Source organism: Schistocerca americana, unplaced genomic scaffold (genome assembly GCF_021461395.2).
Source record: "Schistocerca americana isolate TAMUIC-IGC-003095 unplaced genomic scaffold, iqSchAmer2.1 HiC_scaffold_128, whole genome shotgun sequence".
In the NCBI taxonomy this organism is placed as follows: Eukaryota; Metazoa; Arthropoda; class Insecta; order Orthoptera; family Acrididae; genus Schistocerca; species Schistocerca americana.
In genome coordinates, this window is record NW_025725351.1 from 556,024 (window position 1) to 577,556 (window position 21,533).

A 21,533-nucleotide genomic window follows, 5' to 3' on the forward strand; every position below is an offset into this window, starting at 1 on the left:
GCTGAAGCAGGTGCACCCTGACACGGGCATCTCGTCGAAGGCGATGAGCATCATGAACAGCTTCGTGAACGACATTTTCGAGCGCATTGCGGCCGAGGCTTCTCGCCTGGCGCACTACAACAAGCGCTCGACCATCACGTCCCGCGAGATCCAGACCGCTGTGCGGCTGTTGCTGCCTGGCGAGCTGGCCAAGCACGCCGTGAGCGAGGGCACGAAGGCGGTGACCAAGTACACGAGCTCCAAGTAAGGAGGTGGCTCTGGAATGGAAGGAAGGATGGAGAAGGCTCCTCCGTTGCGAGAGCGGCAAAACGGCCCTTTTCAGGGCCACCAACTTGCCTTTTGCGGGAAGGGCGGAATTGTTGTTGTTGTTTGTGTGTGTGGACGGCTGTGATGTATGTGTGCATTTTGATTGTGGGTGGGGGGGCGCGTCAAAGCGTGTTGCGCGGGGTACGGCCACGAGGTTGGTCGCCGTGGCGTGGAATGGTGGCACGCCTCGTTGGCGTGGTTTTTGACCCATTGGTGTTGTTGGGGTGTGTGTGTGTGTTACCCGTCTGCGAGGGGGGACAGTGCGATCGGCGACTTTTGTGTCACCGTAACGACGGCCGTTTGCGGGTTTGTTTTTTTGCACATCATACATGGCGAGGGTGAAATGTGAAATGTTTTTGTTTGGTTTTTGTTTTTTTTTTTTTTGCCGCCCACTATTCCCTTTGCTGTACGCCGAGTTTGACAATGGTGCGACGTAACTGCAGCGTGGAGGTGTGTGAGTGACGTTGAAATGAACGTGCCATTAAGACGCATTGTTGTTGTATTGTACTGTACGTGTACGGCGACACGCACGATGATGTACCATTCGACTCTGATGTTTGATAGCCGTGTCTGACTGATTGCGTACGACGCACGCACACCGATGTCGTCATTCAAGATGCACGCTAGACGACGACGGCGGCGGCGGCGGTGGTCGTTTGTTTGGCGAATGTCTGTACACGTGTTTGTCTGTGTCCATCCGGTATGTATTTGTTTGTTTGAAAGTGTTTTGTGTGTCGGTGACGTGGTCCGATCCGTCGCCCCCTGAGTAACTGTCGATCGGCGCGATAGACCGGCGTCACGCAACTGAACCGAAGTCTTGGGCACACCCGTCATACTGTTGTACACCGTCGCGCTGAGAACGGTAACGAAAGGTTGACGTTGATCGGTCGAATGTCTGGGCAGAACGTGAGGAATGAGGCAAGAGTGCAAGGAGGGGGGGCAAAAGAGAGAGGAAGGGAAAAAGGGGAGAAACGCATTCGTAGAGCAACGGAACGTTCCCGTGTCGGAGGCGTATTGGAGCCGCACTGAAATGCGTTTAACGGCGGCGCGGCTGCAAGTGTCTGCCGTGGTGAACGTTACCTTTGACGGCTGCATTGGGCTTTGCCTTTGCTTTCGCTTTCGCTTTCGCGTTCGCTTTCGCTTTCCCGGATGTACGTAACGTTTGTTGATATGGTTCTGAGGAAGAGTGTATGACAGTGCCGTGCCGTCCATGTTCGTGTGCCCTCCCATTGTGTGTATGCTATTGTCTGTGTACTTGAATGATGTATGTAGGTGTTAGTGGACATGTTTTACCAGTGGGGGGAAATGGATCGTCGATAGTTGCCGTCACTCTGTCACGGTCGAGATGACGCACCCTCCGTACAGAAAGGTGTCGAGAAAGTGAGTGTGTGTGTGCGTCCGTGAATTGGCAGCGTTTGGAGGTGGGCGTGCCCTGCATGTGGCCCGGAAAAGGCTGTTCGTTAGGCGGTAGTGTTGTGTGGACAGGGGAGGGGCATGCGTAACGCTGCTGGCATGGCATTTCGGGAGATGGGAGGGGGCAAACGAGGAAACGAGGAGCGGCGGCCAAAGACGGGACGGGGAGGGGCGCGGTGTGGGTGGCTTGCGCCTGTGCTCGGCGTTGTGGTTTGTGCAAAAGAGGAGGAGAAAAACAATGTGAGTTGCCAGGGAGGGGAGCGGTGTTGTGTTGTGGTTGTCGTGGTGTAGCCGCAGACGCGGCTGTCAGTGAACGTGGCGAGACGGACGGATGCGCGGAGGGGCGGGGGCGGCGCATTTCGCCGGTGCCGTGCCGTGCCGTGCCTGAAAGCCGCGTGGTCGCTGTGTTGTTGGTGGCGTGGGGGCGAGGAGAGTACCGTACGGGTGTGCTTGTGCGCCGGAAATGGCACACTGCGCCCGCCCGTCTTGGAGGCTGATGGCTGTGGTGTGGAAATGGGGCGCGGTGATGTTGAAGCACAGAAAAGAAACCAAGAAAACGGAAGGCGTGATGCGGCGGTGGTGGTGAGAGCGGGAAAAACAAAACAAAAGAAAAAAAACAACAAAAAAAAAGAAGGAAAAACAACAAGAAACAAAAAAGAAAACAAAAAGTCTATCAATATTAAAATGTAAATGGAAATGGACCCAGGTATAACCTCCCTGCACAAATAGCAGAGAGTCCGATGATAATAAAAATGTGCCAGAATGTTAACGTCCCTACAAAACAAACCCAACGATAATATTAATGAAAGAGTGAACCGTATGTAACATTGCAACAGACATAATGAAACCTGATAAATTGTATAAGGGCAGCAGCCGTTGACCTTTGGCCCTGTATTCAGAATAAAAAGAGCCAAAGATCGTTACCCCAATGAAAAAGACACTGAAACACGTATGTAACATAGTAGCGATGGCGAGACATTGTAGCATCTGTGACCAGAGAGTTTGCGCTGGACTGCGCGAGTGTTGCGAGCGGTTCTCAGTCAGTCAGTCAGTCTGTGTAGTTGAGGGCTGTACTCTGTCAGTAGTCGTCGCGTGCAGTACGCTAATAGTCGTCATGCAGAGCGGTCGGTCAGTAGTAGCAGCCGAGTGCGGTTGTGTGATGTAGGCGGTCGGCAACACTGGTCAAGATGGTGAATAAGGTATACTGTTAATTGATATAATCGTTAGATAATGAGAAATTGTATTTATTGTAATTATTCTCCAACAAGTTCCCCAATAATAATTTTTATTTCAAAAGCATTTTTCAAACATTTAATCTTTTATTGAACTAAAGAGTTCGTTCCACTTCTTTGAAGAAAAATGTCACTAAAATCACAAAGAAAGAGAATATTATTATTTGCAATGCAGTTCCTCCAAGCGCTGCGCAACAACCAGAGCAGAAATGTGACATCCATTTATTCGGAGGTAAGACTTTAATTCTGATTGTTTTGCACAGGGCCAAAGACCGATATTTCGGTTTAATTGAAGTTTCTTGTCACTGAACGGACTTTTGTAAATGTTGTGTGAAGACTTTATATTTGAGTCAGATTGCGAATTGCACATTTTTGTTGCCATTTTCAATACCTCTCATTGTGGGCGAGGTTACAATTAGCGCAATGTCCATTAGCATCCGTAAATAACATTGTCCATTATTTTAAATATTGCTGGGAGGTTACAACACACACACACACAAAACAAAAAACAAAAAAAAACAAAAAATTGCATTTATATCCGCTCCTCAATTGTAGATACCCCTTACACAGCTGTGTGCAATGAATGAGTGCTGGCTGGTAATTAATTGCACTCCTTGGAGGGAAATGCCATAGGAAGTAGTCTTTAAAAAGTGAATGTTTTTCGTTAAGAGACAAAAGTTACTTTAGAAAAAAAGTAATAGTGGGGCTTTTGTTGTTGAACAAAATAAGTACAATGAACATACGTTATCAGATTTGCGCAATGCAGCGTCACACCACCTTTTGATTATAACACAATATACTATACATCGTCCCGAACCGTGACCAGAGTCGCGAGACGAGCAGAGCACGCCGCCGACGCCCGCTCAGTACAACCGTCCACCCGCTACTACTGTCGACCGACTACTACCTCTCCCGACTCGCGCTACAATATATATAACAACTGTTCCTGGCGACCTGGTGCGTGCAACTACTGTCGTCTGGCGCGGTCCAAGCGCCGACTAGCAGCGATAAAGAACTCTCTGGTCAGACAGAGATGCTGTCATGCCTCGCCATCGCTCTGGTAATGAATACATACGTGGTGCAGCGTGCGTACCACCGGAACACGCAGTGGCGGAGCCAAAGACTGTGTTGTCGAGGTCGAGTGCGAGTGGGAAGAGAGGCAGCGTCGGCACGGAGATGCAAGCGAGCGCGAGACGCACGGGGGCTGCGGCGTGGCGCGTTTGCGGTCGGCGCCTTTGGTGGCAACGGCCGGGACAAGCAGCGGTGTATGGTGTGGTGCGGGGCGGACAGGGGCGGCGGTGGACGGGGAGGAGGCGGCGCGACGACGGCATGGGGGCGAAAACGGGACGGGGGACGGCGGATGTTGAGAGGCGTCACGCGCGGACAGGACACAGACACAGAGACACACAGATTGGAAAGGGAGGGTGCGCGGTAGTAGTTGGGAATGTGCGTACCGTGCGGGATGGGAGTGGGCGAGGAACACGGTCGTGGCCCCTGTTTTGGGTGCGTGTGATGACGTCGGTGTGTTGTGGGAAGGGAAGGTGCTGTGGCGGCGGCGCGTAATGGGCGTAGGCCGAAAAGAGAAAGGAACGTGGGCAGTGTGTTGGCAAGCGTCGGTTCGACTGCGACGTTGATGGGCAGGGCAGGGCAAGGTTAATGGTGGTAGGAGTAGGCGTGTGGGCGCAAAAAATCTGCCGCTGCAGGCGGTGCCGTAACCGCCATGGCGGGAAGGAGAGAGGGCCAAAGAAAGAAAGAAAGAAAGAAGAAAACAAAAAAAAAAAAAGGAGGCGGGGGGGGGCCAAAGTGGAGAGGCGGTGGTGTGAGAAGGGCGGGGGCGGAAGGAAGGCAGGAAGGACAAGAGGCGAGGCGACGGCTTGCTTTGTGTATCGGTCGGTCTCTGGCTATGCTTCGTTTTCTGCAGCAGGGTCGGTGCGCGGCGTGGCTCGCGGCAGTGGGAACGCCTGGTGGCTGGACGGCCAGCAATGCGGTTGGATGGGCGGCCACAGCACCGCACCTGTGCCCGAGGAGGAGACGCTGGCGGCGGGCCCTGAGGTGAGGCCGGCTCGGCTGGGGCTGTGGATGTGTAGGTGTGCGCCGCTGCTGCAACAACGAGTAAAACGCGAGAAGAAGGGATGGCGGTAGAGAGGAAAAAAAGAAAAAGGTCGTGTTGTGTTGATGCGCAGGCAGACGCGTACAGAGGGACGAGCCCGGTCTGCAGCAGGGTGTGGCCGTGCCGAGTGCAGAGCAGCGGCGGCTCGGTTCGGTTCGGCCCGGCCCGGCGGGCCGCGCTGTTGTCGCGGACGTGAGCGCCCCCTGGCGGGTGGCCGGAGGCGGCGCGGCGTGTTGGACGTGTGGCTGGTGGCAGTGCACAATTTGCGAGTGGCTGGCGGTGTGGTGTGGCGGTTGGCGCGTCGGGCGGCGGAGAGGTATGTGTTGCGGGCGCCCTTTGCTGCGCTGCGTCGTTGCGTGTGCCGTACAGGGCGGGCGCTTGTCGACTGTGTGGGCGGTGTGGCGAATTGGCGTGAAACGGCTGCCGAGAGGTGTGTGGTAGCGAGCCGGTCGGTGGTGTCAGTGCGAAGGGGAATGTGCGTGCGTTTGGCGGTTTCGGTGTGCTTTTTGCGGCGTGAGAGTGGGAATTAGTGGGGCCGGCTGTTGTGTTGGTTCCTTGTGTCTTGTGTCGCGTAGCTTGATGGCAACGTGGAAGGACGCCGGTTTCGTTTCGAGCCTTGCGTGTGGTTGTCGACGTTGACTGGTTGGCGTGTGCCGATGCACGTGCATGTGTGGGTCGCGAGTGCGTTTTTGGCTGGCTGTGTGTGTGTGTGTGTGTGTGTGTGTGTGTTTTGGGGGGGAAGGGGGAGGCGGTGGTGAAAGTGCAGTCGTTGCCACGGGCGTCGTCGGGTGGGGCTGGGGCTGTGCGTCGTGGCGGAAAGGTGGTAGGTTGCGGGAAGCGAGCCCGTCGTTGACGGTGTCGCGTGAGTTGTGAATCGAGTGGGGCGCGGGGCGCGGGACAGGAGCAGCGTGCCGCTGCGTCGTGGTCGTCAGCAGAGGCTGTGCGTGTGCTTGTCCTTTTTGTGGGCGGTTCGTGCGAGGCGTTTTTGTTTTGTGTTGCCCTAGTTGTTAGTTTATTTTGTTTGTGTTTGTTATTTTGAGACGACGACTGGTTGGTGGCGTGCGCGCGAAGTGGCGGTGTGCGCTTCCCGTGTCGTTTGTGTTGTTTGGTTTTTTTGTTTTTGTGTGTTTTTTTTTTTTTTTTTTTTTTTTTTTTTTTTTTTTTTTGCACTGGGCCCCGGTGGGTGGGTGCGTGTGTGTCGATTGCCGGCTGGCGAAAGGTGCGCCATCGGCGGGGTGGGTCGCCGGCACAAGTAGAGGCGGCGGCGTTGTTGCTGTTGTTGTGTGGTGTTTGTTTTGTTCGGCTGTGTCGGCGAGCTGTGTTGCGGTGCGTGTGAATGGTGGTGCAAAAGTGCTGGCGTTGGGGCTGCGACTGCGACGGCGACGGCGGCGAGCCGCGGGCGCGCCATTGATAGTGATGTTGTGAACAGCGGCTGTGTACGGTAGTGGTGTTGTTGTAGCACGACGTGCATCCGGGCCGGCGCGGAAAGCGCAGTTGCGGGCGGTTGCCCTTCGGTGCCAGCCATGTCGCGTGAGCGGCGGGTTGCTCTGGTGTCGACACGTGGTGCTCTGGGTTGTTGTGTGGTGCCCTTTGGCCGGTGGGGGTGGTTCGCGTGTGTCTCGTTCGCGCTCGGTGTCTGGTCGTGGTCGTGCTGCTCCCCCGTCTGTCGGCGGTTTCCGACGTCGTCTGTACGTTTTTGTTCGTTTGCGGCGTGCCTGCCGACGTCGTCCCGTCGCGACCTTTCAACCGAAAGTGTGGCGCCCGAAGGTGAACGAACGTAACCCTGACCTCGGCGCTTTACGCTGAGCCGAGCGAACCGAACCGAACCTAACCTGTGGTGTGGCGAGGTGAGCTCAGCCTGTGAGCCCCTAACGTCTACGTAAGGTAAGCTGTCCGGCTCACGCCTCACGTTTTTGAACGCTTTTTTAACCTACGTTTGACGCTTCTTAACCTAGCACTGACCCCTTAACCTAACGTGTAACCTAACCTAACCTAACCTAACCTAACCTAACCTAACCTAACCTAACCTCTGACGCCTGACGTGTTTGAATGCTTAACCTAAGTTTGACGCTTAACCTAACCCAAGTCCCCTTAACCTAACCCACGTCCACCTAACCTAACCTAACCTAACGTAGACGTGTAAACGTAATGTGTAACGCGTAACGTGTAAGGTCGGCTGTCGTGTGTGCTTGACGGCAGATTGGGTTGGTCTGTAGATTCGGATTGCGGTTTGCCTCGGTCGAGGGGTTGGGTCGGAAGCGGCGAGGGGCGGCGGCGCCTGTTGCGCAGGCGGCGTCCGTTTGCGGCGGGCAATTGTTGAGAAACGGCTGTGAATGTTGGCGGGCGAGAGGAGGAGGACGGCGCGCGATGTGGCCCGACGGCTGCGGGCCGATCGGGAAACGGCGGGAGGGCGACGGAAGGCGATGGGGCGGCGGAGGCGCGTTTGCACGGCCGTCATCGCCGCACGCCTCGGCTTGTGTGGCTGTGGCGCCGGCCGCGCTGGCCGGGCTGCCGCGGCGACGGTGTGGGAGTTTTGCCGAAGGTTTGGCCATTGTGGCGGGTCGTCGGCTGGGGCTGTGGGGGCGGCATTTGGGCGGGGGCGGCGATTCTCGGCGGGCCGACCCAGGCTGTAGCGCGCGGTAGCTGCAGTTTGGCCGTGGTTTGCGGCGCTGCCGTGGCGACTGGTTGGCGACTGTGGTGTGGCTGTGTGTAGCCCCATCCTCGGTGGTTTGAAAGGCGCGGGCGGTTGTGGCGCAGGTTTGGGGCTGCTCCGCACAGGCTGTCGGACGTTGGGCGGTAGCAAGCGCGGGAGGCGCGGCGCGGCGGCGCGCAGAGTGGCGGCCGCTCTCTCGGCCGTCCGCGCCCGCCCGCGACACTGGCTGGGCCTTGTGATTCTCTGCTCTGCTGCTGTGCTGTGCTTGCGTGCCTGCCTGCCGTCCCGCTCGCTCTCGCTGTGTGTTACGCGCGTCGTCGAAATGGCAGATCAGGCGGCTACGAACGAGACTGCTGCGGCACCCGCCGCCACCGGCACTACGAAGAAGGCCAAGTCTGCGTCGTCTGCGAAGAAGCCGCGCGCCAAGCCTGCGCACCCGCGCACCTCTGAGATGGTGACGGCCGCCATCAAGAGTCTGAAGGAGCGCGGCGGGTCGTCGCTGCAGGCGATCAAGAAGTACATAGCCGCGCACTACAAGCTGGACGCGGAGAAGCTGGCGCCGTTTATCAAGAAGTACCTCAAGTCGGCCGTCGTGGCGGGCGAGCTGGTGCAGACGAAGGGGAAGGGCGCGTCCGGCTCGTTCAAGCTTGCCGGCGCCGGCGGCGGGGGGGCGGCCGAGGGCGGCAAGGCTCGTGCTGGCGGTGCCAAGAAGAAGCGCGCCGCTCCGGCCAGCAAGGAGAAGAAGGGCGCCCGTGCGGCCGGCGCAAAGAAGGCTGGTGGCGTGAAGGCGGCGACCGGTCGGAAGGCGGGCGCCGCCAAGAAGGCGTCTGCGGCGTCGGCCGCGCCCGCGGGTGCGAAGAAGGCGGCTGCGGCCAAGCCGGCCAAGGCCAAGTCGCCGTCGAAGGCGAAGAAGGCCGCCAAGGTTCCGACGAAGAAGCCGAAGGCGCCGCGCCCGAAGAAGGCGACGACGCCGTCTAAGGCGAAGGCTTCGCCCAAGAAGAAGAAGTAGAGTAGAGGAGAAAGAGATGGGAGAAAGGAAGGGTTTGGCGCTTGACTCCGTCGTCCCCACCCCCCGTCGTCGTCTAGTGGCGCGCAAGAGACGCGCGGCCCAAAACGGCCCTTCTCAGGGCCATCAAAGCACGTCGGGGAAGGTTTTGATTGTCGTGTTGCGTTTGGTGTGGGTGTCTGTCTGGCGTTTCTGTATGCCCGTGGGGATGCTGTTTGCGTGCCGTGGTGGTTGGATTGCGGGGGTCGGTGGCGGGTGTGGGCGGCGGTAGCGGTAAGCGGTGTTGTTGTTGTTGTCGTGGTTGATTGTCGCCGTGTTTGTGGCGGCGGCCGACGGTTGGTTTTTCTGTCACGTTGTTTTGTTTGAATACGTTGGTTGGCTTGCCTGCGTTCGTTCGTCTCGGATGTCTGTCTTGTCGAGTCGTGTCTGGTCTTTGTTTTGTTTTGTTCCTTTGTGTGTGTGTGTGTGTGTGTGTTATGTTTTGCAACGGGGGGCACGTTGAGATGTGGAAGGAGTCGGCGGGGATTTCGGTGGCGCGTAGAGCGAGCGAGCGCGCGCGCCTGCCTGGCCGTTGGCCGTCGGAGTGGAGTGCGGGTTTTTTTTGTTTTCGAAACGAAAGCGGCGGCCGGCCAGCCACCCGTGCGGTGTGACGTCGGCCGTTGGGTATTGTGCGCTTTGAGCGCCGGGGAGGGATGATGTGTGATTGTTGCGCGCTGCTAGCAGGCAGGCAGAGTGAGCGGGTGTGGCGGACGGACGGGAAGTGGTGGTTTTTTTTTGTTTTTGGGTTGCGGGGCGAGAGGCAGGCGACCGACAAAGTTTGCTCGCGACGGAGAGATGTTAGTGGCCCTGAAAAGGGCCGTTTTTGTTTGTGCGGTGCGGTGCGGTGCGGTGCCGCGGCGCGGTTTAGGCGCGCTCGCCGCGGATGCGGCGCGCGAGCTGGATGTCCTTGGGCATGATGGTGACGCGCTTGGCGTGGATTGCGCACAGGTTGGTGTCTTCGAAGAGGCCGACGAGGTAGGCCTCGCTGGCCTCCTGCAGGGCCATGACTGCGGAGCTCTGGAAGCGCAGGTCGGTCTTGAAGTCCTGGGCGATCTCGCGCACTAGGCGCTGGAATGGCAGCTTGCGGATGAGCAGCTCTGTGCTCTTCTGGTAGCGCCTGATTTCTCGCAGGGCGACGGTGCCCGGCCTGTAGCGGTGGGGCTTCTTGACGCCTCCGGTGGCGGGCGCGCTCTTCCTCGCCGCCTTGGTGGCGAGCTGTTTGCGCGGCGCCTTTCCGCCGGTGGACTTGCGGGCCGTTTGCTTTGTGCGGGCCATGGCGGTAGCGGTAGCGGTAGCGGAGCGGCGTGCGTGGAGGTTAGGTGCGGCGCGGCGTCCGGTGCTGCCTTGACAACGGGCCCGCGCGCCTCCGTGCTGCGCTTATATGCCCTCGGTTGCGCGTGGTGGGGGGAGGGCGGGCCAGAGTCTATATAGGGGGGCGGCGGGCGCGCTGGGCGCAGACCGTAGACTGATGGGCCGGTAGTTCTTCGCAATGCGCGCGTCCTTCCCCGGCTTCGGCAAGGCGACTACCTCAGCATGCTTCCAACAGGCTGGATACTCGCTGGAGCGCAGAATCCCGTTAAAAATGGCCGCAAGATGTTGTGCTGCGGCGTCGGGAAGCTGCTTCAGCATCAGGTTGGTGATGTTGTCTGCTCCGCCTGCTTTCTTGCGCTGAAGGTGGCGAAGCTGTAGTTGCACTTCGTCCGACGAGACAGGCTGAATCTCGTCGTCCTCTGCGCGTTCACGTAAGAAGACTGGAAGACGGTCTGCTACGAGGCGGACGTGTTCTTCGTCGATAGGGTCCTCCATGGGGGTAAAGTTTGCAGCGAAGGCATCAGCCAGTGCATTAGCCTTGGCGTCTGGTTCGCTAACAAACCTGTTACCCACTAGCAGAGGCGGTATGGGCTGCGTGCGGCGTAGGAAGCTTTTCATGGACTTCCACGCCGACCCGTCCTCGATGTCAAGTTGCCCTATTTTCGCAGCCCACTCAGCGTTTCGATGCGCATCCACGTCCGCCCTGATGTGGCGGCGCATACGATTTAGTTCCCGCTTGGTACGCGGGTTACGCGTGAGTTGCCATTCCCGCTGCAGCCTGTTTTTGGCAGCTATGGCGTCACGGATGCGTTGCGGGAGCTGGTGAGGGAGGTGAACTTCCTCCGCTGGACGCCTCGCGGGAGTTGCGGCTGTGGCTGCATCTGTGATGGCTTGCGACAGGTGCTGAAGTGCGGCGTCGGCGCCATCGGCGTCGACGTCGGGGAGACTGGGTAGATTGAGGCTGCTCTACCCAGTGCTCAACCCCACGACAACGCTGCCAGAAGACGTCGGTCTTACGCTGTACAAGGCCGCCATTCGACCGCTGCTGGAGTACGCCGCAGTCGTGTGGGGCAACACGGCTGAAACCAACCTCAAACGCCTTCAGACAATACAAAACAGGGCGTTGCGTCTTGCACTGCATCTACCCAAGGACTTCCCAACAGAGGAGCTCCACCACGTCGCTGGAATCAAGCCGCTGCGGCAACGATTCAGAGATACAGCGACGACCTTCTATGAAAAGGCCGAGAGGTCAGCCAACCAACTGGTTAGAGGACTCGGCCACCGGCCACACTGGCGAGCGTCCCTTCGCTGGCCAGACTTGCTGCGGCAGTAATCACGCAGCATACCCTAACACAAAGTCCGCAGTGCAGGACAGCATAGAAAAACATAAGCCTACCCCATAAAGAAGACACTGCTTATTGTAGGAAAAATAGCGATAGGCTATTATAACCTACAACTACATCACGTGGAACAAACACGCATGTTCCACACATTTGCACACACGGCTGGGCGCAGACCGTAGCCGACTCGCCAGCCGCTGCAGCTGCTGTTTGTGCACGTTTTGCTTTGCCCGAGGAAGGAAGGATGACAGGCCGCGGCAAGGGAGGAAAGGGGCTCGGCAAGGGTGGCGCCAAGCGGCACCGCAAGGTGTTGCGCGACAACATCCAGGGCATCACGAAGCCCGCCATCCGCCGCCTGGCTCGCAGGGGCGGCGTGAAGCGCATCTCTGGTCTGATCTACGAGGAGACCCGTGGGGTGCTGAAGGTGTTCCTGGAGAACGTGATCCGCGACGCGGTGACGTACACTGAGCACGCCAAGCGCAAGACTGTGACGGCCATGGACGTGGTGTACGCCCTGAAGAGGCAGGGGCGCACCCTGTACGGTTTCGGCGGTTAGGCTGCGTCGCAGCGGGCGCTGGCCTTCCCGCGGCCGTGCTTGTGGGTGGGAGAGACTAGAAAACGGCCCTTTTCAGGGCCACCACACTGTTCGGAAGTTGAAAAGTGCGAAAGAGTCTGTGTTGTTGTTGCTGCGTGTGTGCGCTGTGTTGTTTGTTTGTTTCTTTCTTTCTTTCCGTTTGAGCGACGTGATGTGACTGGGAGGGGAGAAGGAAAGGAAACGTGTCATGTGGCTGGCTGTGTGTGGAGCTGCTTCGTTTGTGTGTTTGTTATTGTGTGTCTTTGTATCGATCGCGACGGAGATGGCGGGCTGTGTGTTGTTGTGCGAGAGGCGGTGATTATTTGCTTGCGTGGTTTGGCTCTGTGTGTTTGTTTGCGGCGGCGGCGTTGGGGTTTCCGAGGCAAGGCGTGTGGGCATAGGCGGCCGGATCAGCTGTTTCGTTCGTGTCGACGGCCGTTGCGCGCGGGAGTGGAGGGCGGTGTGTCGACACGCCTCCCTTTAACAATGGTCATTATTGCTGCCGTTGTCGGTTTGGAAGGCGACTGCGACCGTGCAAAATGTGTGTGTGTGTGTGTGTGTTTTGGGCCACACGGGCTGTGTGGACGACAAGATGGCGGACGTGCGCCGGCGGCGGCTGTGCTGTGACGGTGCAAAGTTAAAACAAAACAAGGTGCGGCGAGGACGACTGAAATTTTGCTTTGGACGTAGGTTTGTGTGGTGGCCCTGAAAAGGGCCGATTGTTGTGGGCCGAGCCGGCAAAGCGCGTTGCGTGCAGGGGAGCACGCGGCGCTGCGATTGCCTGGCCTCCTTTAGGCCTTCTTCTCGGTCTTCTTTGGCAGCAGGACGGCCTGGATGTTGGGCAGGACACCACCCTGTGCGATGGTGACGCCCGACAGGAGCTTGTTGAGCTCCTCGTCGTTGCGGATGGCAAGCTGCAGGTGGCGCGGGATGATGCGCGTCTTCTTGTTGTCGCGGGCCGCGTTTCCGGCCAGCTCGAGCACCTCAGCCGCGAGGTACTCCATGACGGCGGCGAGGTAGACGGGCGCCCCGGCGTCGACGCGCTCTGCGTAGTTTCCCTTGCGCAGGAGGCGGTGGATTCTGCCGACCGGGAACTGGAGCCCAGCCCTGCTTGAGCGGGACTTTGACTTGCCCTTGACTTTGCCTCCCTTTCCGCGTCCGGACATGGCGATGGGCTAGCGACGGTGCACACGAAACGGAAACGAAAACGACCGGTGCGAGCGGCAGCGAGTCGAGCAGCGGAGTGCGTGCCGGCGCAGCCGGGGTGGGGGTGCTTTATGGGCTCGGGTGCGGCGGCCGGTTGCGCGCGCGCCCCATTGGTCGGCGGCCGCAACAGGGCGAGCTGGTAAAGGTGCGGCGGCGGCTGGCGGCGGGTGCCACTGTGTGGGGAGACGCTGACTAGAGCGGAGCGCTTGCTACTGGTGTTGCTGCTGCCGTACGTTGGTTCGAGATGCCGCCCAAGACTAGCGGGAAGGCCGCCAAGAAGGCTGGCAAGGCGCAGAAGAACATTTCGAAGGGCGACAAGAAGAAGAAGCGCAAGAGGAAGGAGAGCTATGCCATCTACATCTACAAGGTGCTGAAGCAGGTGCACCCTGACACGGGCATCTCGTCGAAGGCGATGAGCATCATGAACAGCTTCGTGAACGACATTTTCGAGCGCATTGCGGCCGAGGCTTCTCGCCTGGCGCACTACAACAAGCGCTCGACCATCACGTCCCGCGAGATCCAGACCGCTGTGCGGCTGTTGCTGCCTGGCGAGCTGGCCAAGCACGCCGTGAGCGAGGGCACGAAGGCGGTGACCAAGTACACGAGCTCCAAGTAAGGAGGTGGCTCTGGAATGGAAGGAAGGATGGAGAAGGCTCCTCCGTTGCGAGAGCGGCAAAACGGCCCTTTTCAGGGCCACCAACTTGCCTTTTGCGGGAAGGGCGGAATTGTTGTTGTTGTTTGTGTGTGTGGACGGCTGTGATGTATGTGTGCATTTTGATTGTGGGTGGGGGGGCGCGTCAAAGCGTGTTGCGCGGGGTACGGCCACGAGGTTGGTCGCCGTGGCGTGGAATGGTGGCACGCCTCGTTGGCGTGGTTTTTGACCCATTGGTGTTGTTGGGGTGTGTGTGTGTGTTACCCGTCTGCGAGGGGGGACAGTGCGATCGGCGACTTTTGTGTCACCGTAACGACGGCCGTTTGCGGGTTTGTTTTTTTGCACATCATACATGGCGAGGGTGAAATGTGAAATGTTTTTGTTTGGTTTTTGTTTTTTTTTTTTGCCGCCCACTATTCCCTTTGCTGTACGCCGAGTTTGACAATGGTGCGACGTAACTGCAGCGTGGAGGTGTGTGAGTGACGTTGAAATGAACGTGCCATTAAGACGCATTGTTGTTGTATTGTACTGTACGTGTACGGCGACACGCACGATGATGTACCATTCGACTCTGATGTTTGATAGCCGTGTCTGACTGATTGCGTACGACGCACGCACACCGATGTCGTCATTCAAGATGCACGCTAGACGACGACGGCGGCGGCGGCGGTGGTCGTTTGTTTGGCGAATGTCTGTACACGTGTTTGTCTGTGTCCATCCGGTATGTATTTGTTTGTTTGAAAGTGTTTTGTGTGTCGGTGACGTGGTCCGATCCGTCGCCCCCTGAGTAACTGTCGATCGGCGCGATAGACCGGCGTCACGCAACTGAACCGAAGTCTTGGGCACACCCGTCATACTGTTGTACACCGTCGCGCTGAGAACGGTAACGAAAGGTTGACGTTGATCGGTCGAATGTCTGGGCAGAACGTGAGGAATGAGGCAAGAGTGCAAGGAGGGGGGGGCAAAAGAGAGAGGAAGGGAAAAAGGGGAGAAACGCATTCGTAGAGCAACGGAACGTTCCCGTGTCGGAGGCGTATTGGAGCCGCACTGAAATGCGTTTAACGGCGGCGCGGCTGCAAGTGTCTGCCGTGGTGAACGTTACCTTTGACGGCTGCATTGGGCTTTGCCTTTGCTTTCGCTTTCGCTTTCGCGTTCGCTTTCGCTTTCCCGGATGTACGTAACGTTTGTTGATATGGTTCTGAGGAAGAGTGTATGACAGTGCCGTGCCGTCCATGTTCGTGTGCCCTCCCATGGTGTGTATGCTATTGTCTGTGTACTTGAATGATGTATGTAGGTGTTAGTGGACATGTTTTACCAGTGGGGGGAAATGGATCGTCGATAGTTGCCGTCACTCTGTCACGGTCGAGATGACGCACCCTCCGTACAGAAAGGTGTCGAGAAAGTGAGTGTGTGTGTGCGTCCGTGAATTGGCAGCGTTTGGAGGTGGGCGTGCCCTGCATGTGGCCCGGAAAAGGCTGTTCGTTAGGCGGTAGTGTTGTGTGGACAGGGGAGGGGCATGCGTAACGCTGCTGGCATGGCATTTCGGGAGATGGGAGGGGGCAAACGAGGAAACGAGGAGCGGCGGCCAAAGACGGGACGGGGAGGGGCGCGGTGTGGGTGGCTTGCGCCTGTGCTCGGCGTTGTGGTTTGTGCAAAAGAGGAGGAGAAAAACAATGTGAGTTGCCAGGGAGGGGAGCGGTGTTGTGTTGTGGTTGTCGTGGTGTAGCCGCAGACGCGGCTGTCAGTGAACGTGGCGAGACGGACGGATGCGCGGAGGGGCGGGGGCGGCGCATTTCGCCGGTGCCGTGCCGTGCCGTGCCTGAAAGCCGCGTGGTCGCTGTGTTGTTGGTGGCGTGGGGGCGAGGAGAGTACCGTACGGGTGTGCTTGTGCGCCGGAAATGGCACACTGCGCCCGCCCGTCTTGGAGGCTGATGGCTGTGGTGTGGAAATGGGGCGCGGTGATGTTGAAGCACAGAAAAGAAACCAAGAAAACGGAAGGCGTGATGCGGCGGTGGTGGTGAGAGCGGGAAAAACAAAACAAAAGAAAAAAAACAACAAAAAAAAAGAAGGAAAAACAACAAGAAACAAAAAAGAAAACAAAAAGTCTATCAATATTAAAATGTAAATGGAAATGGACCCAGGTATAACCTCCCTGCACAAATAGCAGAGAGTCCGATGATAATAAAAATGTGCCAGAATGTTAACGTCCCTACAAAACAAACCCAACGATAATATTAATGAAAGAGTGAACCGTATGTAACATTGCAACAGACATAATGAAACCTGATAAATTGTATAAGGGCAGCAGCCGTTGACCTTTGGCCCTGTATTCAGAATAAAAAGAGCCAAAGATCGTTACCCCAATGAAAAAGACACTGAAACACGTATGTAACATAGTAGCGATGGCGAGACATTGTAGCATCTGTGACCAGAGAGTTTGCGCTGGACTGCGCGAGTGTTGCGAGCGGTTCTCAGTCAGTCAGTCAGTCTGTGTAGTTGAGGGCTGTACTCTGTCAGTAGTCGTCGCGTGCAGTACGCTAATAGTCGTCATGCAGAGCGGTCGGTCAGTAGTAGCAGCCGAGTGCGGTTGTGTGATGTAGGCGGTCGGCAACACTGGTCAAGATGGTGAATAAGGTATACTGTTAATTGATATAATCGTTAGATAATGAGAAATTGTATTTATTGTAATTATTCTCCAACAAGTTCCCCAATAATAATTTTTATTTCAAAAGCATTTTTCAAACATTTAATCTTTTATTGAACTAAAGAGTTCGTTCCACTTCTTTGAAGAAAAATGTCACTAAAATCACAAAGAAAGAGAATATTATTATTTGCAATGCAGTTCCTCCAAGCGCTGCGCAACAACCAGAGCAGAAATGTGACATCCATTTATTCGGAGGTAAGACTTTAATTCTGATTGTTTTGCACAGGGCCAAAGACCGATATTTCGGTTTAATTGAAGTTTCTTGTCACTGAACGGACTTTTGTAAATGTTGTGTGAAGACTTTATATTTGAGTCAGATTGCGAATTGCACATTTTTGTTGCCATTTTCAATACCTCTCATTGTGGGCGAGGTTACAATTAGCGCAATGTCCATTAGCATCCGTAAATAACATTGTCCATTATTTTAAATATTGCTGGGAGGTTACAACACACACACACACAAAACAAAAAACAAAAAAAAACAAAAAATTGCATTTATATCCGCTCCTCAATTGTAGATACCCCTTACACAGCTGTGTGCAATGAATGAGTGCTGGCTGGTAATTAATTGCACTCCTTGGAGGGAAATGCCATAGGAAGTAGTCTTTAAAAAGTGAATGTTTTTCGTTAAGAGACAAAAGTTACTTTAGAAAAAAAGTAATAGTGGGGCTTTTGTTGTTGAACAAAATAAGTACAATGAACATACGTTATCAGATTTGCGCAATGCAGCGTCACACCACCTTTTGATTATAACACAATATACTATACATCGTCCCGAACCGTGACCAGAGTCGCGAGACGAGCAGAGCACGCCGCCGACGCCCGCTCAGTACAACCGTCCACCCGCTACTACTGTCGACCGACTACTACCTCTCCCGACTCGCGCTACAATATATATAACAACTGTTCCTGGCGACCCGGTGCGTGCAACTACTGTCGTCTGGCGCGGTCCAAGCGCCGACTAGCAGCGATAAAGAACTCTCTGGTCAGACAGAGATGCTGTCATGCCTCGCCATCGCTCTGGTAATGAATACATACGTGGTGCAGCGTGCGTACCACCGGAACACGCAGTGGCGGAGCCAAAGACTGTGTTGTCGAGGTCGAGTGCGAGTGGGAAGAGAGGCAGCGTCGGCACGGAGATGCAAGCGAGCGCGAGACGCACGGGGGCTGCGGCGTGGCGCGTTTGCGGTCGGCGCCTTTGGTGGCAACGGCCGGGACAAGCAGCGGTGTATGGTGTGGTGCGGGGCGGACAGGGGCGGCGGTGGACGGGGAGGAGGCGGCGCGACGACGGCATGGGGGCGAAAACGGGACGGGGGACGGCGGATGTTGAGAGGCGTCACGCGCGGACAGGACACAGACACAGAGACACACAGATTGGAAAGGGAGGGTGCGCGGTAGTAGTTGGGAATGTGCGTACCGTGCGGGATGGGAGTGGGCGAGGAACACGGTCGTGGCCCCTGTTTTGGGTGCGTGTGATGACGTCGGTGTGTTGTGGGAAGGGAAGGTGCTGTGGCGGCGGCGCGTAATGGGCGTAGGCCGAAAAGAGAAAGGAACGTGGGCAGTGTGTTGGCAAGCGTCGGTTCGACTGCGACGTTGATGGGCAGGGCAGGGCAAGGTTAATGGTGGTAGGAGTAGGCGTGTGGGCGCAAAAAATCTGCCGCTGCAGGCGGTGCCGTAACCGCCATGGCGGGAAGGAGAGAGGGCCAAAGAAAGAAAGAAAGAAAGAAGAAAACAAAAAAAAAAAAGGAGGGGGGGGGCGAAAGTGGAGAGGCGGTGGTGTGAGAAGGGCGGGGGCGGAAGGAAGGCAGGAAGGACAAGAGGCGAGGCGACGGCTTGCTTTGTGTATCGGTCGGTCTCTGGCTATGCTTCGTTTTCTGCAGCAGGGTCGGTGCGCGGCGTGGCTCGCGGCAGTGGGAACGCCTGGTGGCTGGACGGCCAGCAATGCGGTTGGATGGGCGGCCACAGCACCGCACCTGTGCCCGAGGAGGAGACGCTGGCGGCGGGCCCTGAGGTGAGGCCGGCTCGGCTGGGGCTGTGGATGTGTAGGTGTGCGCCGCTGCTGCAACAACGAGTAAAACGCGAGAAGAAGGGATGGCGGTAGAGAGGAAAAAAAGAAAAAGGTCGTGTTGTGTTGATGCGCAGGCAGACGCGTACAGAGGGACGAGCCCGGTCTGCAGCAGGGTGTGGCCGTGCCGAGTGCAGAGCAGCGGCGGCTCGGTTCGGTTCGGCCCGGCCCGGCGGGCCGCGCTGTTGTCGCGGACGTGAGCGCCCCCTGGCGGGTGGCCGGAGGCGGCGCGGCGTGTTGGACGTGTGGCTGGTGGCAGTGCACAATTTGCGAGTGGCTGGCGGTGTGGTGTGGCGGTTGGCGCGTCGGGCGGCGGAGAGGTATGTGTTGCGGGCGCCCTTTGCTGCGCTGCGTCGTTGCGTGTGCCGTACAGGGCGGGCGCTTGTCGACTGTGTGGGCGGTGTGGCGAATTGGCGTGAAACGGCTGCCGAGAGGTGTGTGGTAGCGAGCCGGTCGGTGGTGTCAGTGCGAAGGGGAATGTGCGTGCGTTTGGCGGTTTCGGTGTGCTTTTTGCGGCGTGAGAGTGGGAATTAGTGGGGCCGGCTGTTGTGTTGGTTCCTTGTGTCTTGTGTCGCGTAGCTTGATGGCAACGTGGAAGGACGCCGGTTTCGTTTCGAGCCTTGCGTGTGGTTGTCGACGTTGACTGGTTGGCGTGTGCCGATGCACGTGCATGTGTGGGTCGCGAGTGCGTTTTTGGCTGGCTGTGTGTGTGTGTGTGTGTGTGTGTGTGTGTGTGTGTGTGTGTGTTTTGGGGGGGAAGGGGGAGGCGGTGGTGAAAGTGCAGTCGTTGCCACGGGCGTCGTCGGGTGGGGCTGGGGCTGTGCGTCGTGGCGGAAAGGTGGTAGGTTGCGGGAAGCGAGCCCGTCGTTGACGGTGTCGCGTGAGTTGTGAATCGAGTGGGGCGCGGGGCGCGGGACAGGAGCAGCGTGCCGCTGCGTCGTGGTCGTCAGCAGAGGCTGTGCGTGTGCTTGTCCTTTTTGTGGGCGGTTCGTGCGAGGCGTTTTTGTTTTGTGTTGCCCTAGTTGTTAGTTTATTTTGTTTGTGTTTGTTATTTTGAGACGACGACTGGTTGGTGGCGTGCGCGCGAAGTGGCGGTGTGCGCTTCCCGTGTCGTTTGTGTTGTTTGGTTTTTTTGTTTTTGTGTGTTTTTTTTTTTTTTTTTTTTTTTTTTTTTTTTTTGCACTGGGCCCCGGTGGGTGGGTGCGTGTGTGTCGATTGCCGGCTGGCGAAAGGTGCGCCATCGGCGGGGTGGGTCGCCGGCACAAGTAGAGGCGGCGGCGTTGTTGCTGTTGTTGTGTGGTGTTTGTTTTGTTCGGCTGTGTCGGCGAGCTGTGTTGCGGTGCGTGTGAATGGTGGTGCAAAAGTGCTGGCGTTGGGGCTGCGACTGCGACGGCGACGGCGGCGAGCCGCGGGCGCGCCATTGATAGTGATGTTGTGAACAGCGGCTGTGTACGGTAGTGGTGTTGTTGTAGCACGACGTGCATCCGGGCCGGCGCGGAAAGCGCAGTTGCGGGCGGTTGCCCTTCGGTGCCAGCCATGTCGCGTGAGCGGCGGGTTGCTCTGGTGTCGACACGTGGTGCTCTGGGTTGTTGTGTGGTGCCCTTTGGCCGGTGGGGGTGGTTCGCGTGTGTCTCGTTCGCGCTCGGTGTCTGGTCGTGGTCGTGCTGCTCCCCCGTCTGTCGGCGGTTTCCGACGTCGTCTGTACGTTTTTGTTCGTTTGCGGCGTGCCTGCCGACGTCGTCCCGTCGCGACCTTTCAACCGAAAGTGTGGCGCCCGAAGGTGAACGAACGTAACCCTGACCTCGGCGCTTTACGCTGAGCCGAGCGAACCGAACCGAACCTAACCTGTGGTGTGGCGAGGTGAGCTCAGCCTGTGAGCCCCTAACGTCTACGTAAGGTAAGCTGTCCGGCTCACGCCTCACGTTTTTGAACGCTTTTTTAACCTACGTTTGACGCTTCTTAACCTAGCACTGACCCCTTAACCTAACGTGTAACCTAACCTAACCTAACCTAACCTAACCTAACCTAACCTAACCTAACCTCTGACGCCTGACGTGTTTGAATGCTTAACCTAAGTTTGACGCTTAACCTAACCCAAGTCCCCTTAACCTAACCCACGTCCACCTAACCTAACCTAACCTAACGTAGACGTGTAAACGTAATGTGTAACGCGTAACGTGTAAGGTCGGCTGTCGTGTGTGCTTGACGGCAGATTGGGTTGGTCTGTAGATTCGGATTGCGGTTTGCCTCGGTCGAGGGGTTGGGTCGGAAGCGGCGAGGGGCGGCGGCGCCTGTTGCGCAGGCGGCGTCCGTTTGCGGCGGGCAATTGTTGAGAAACGGCTGTGAATGTTGGCGGGCGAGAGGAGGAGGACGGCGCGCGATGTGGCCCGACGGCTGCGGGCCGATCGGGAAACGGCGGGAGGGCGACGGAAGGCGATGGGGCGGCGGAGGCGCGTTTGCACGGCCGTCATCGCCGCACGCCTCGGCTTGTGTGGCTGTGGCGCCGGCCGCGCTGGCCGGGCTGCCGCGGCGACGGTGTGGGAGTTTTGCCGAAGGTTTGGCCATTGTGGCGGGTCGTCGGCTGGGGCTGTGGGGGCGGCATTTGGGCGGGGGCGGCGATTCTCGGCGGGCCGACCCAGGCTGTAGCGCGCGGTAGCTGCAGTTTGGCCGTGGTTTGCGGCGCTGCCGTGGCGACTGGTTGGCGACTGTGGTGTGGCTGTGTGTAGCCCCATCCTCGGTGGTTTGAAAGGCGCGGGCGGTTGTGGCGCAGGTTTGGGGCTGCTCCGCACAGGCTGTCGGACGTTGGGCGGTAGCAAGCGCGGGAGGCGCGGCGCGGCGGCGCGCAGAGTGGCGGCCGCTCTCTCGGCCGTCCGCGCCCGCCCGCGACACTGGCTGGGCCTTGTGATTCTCTGCTCTGCTGCT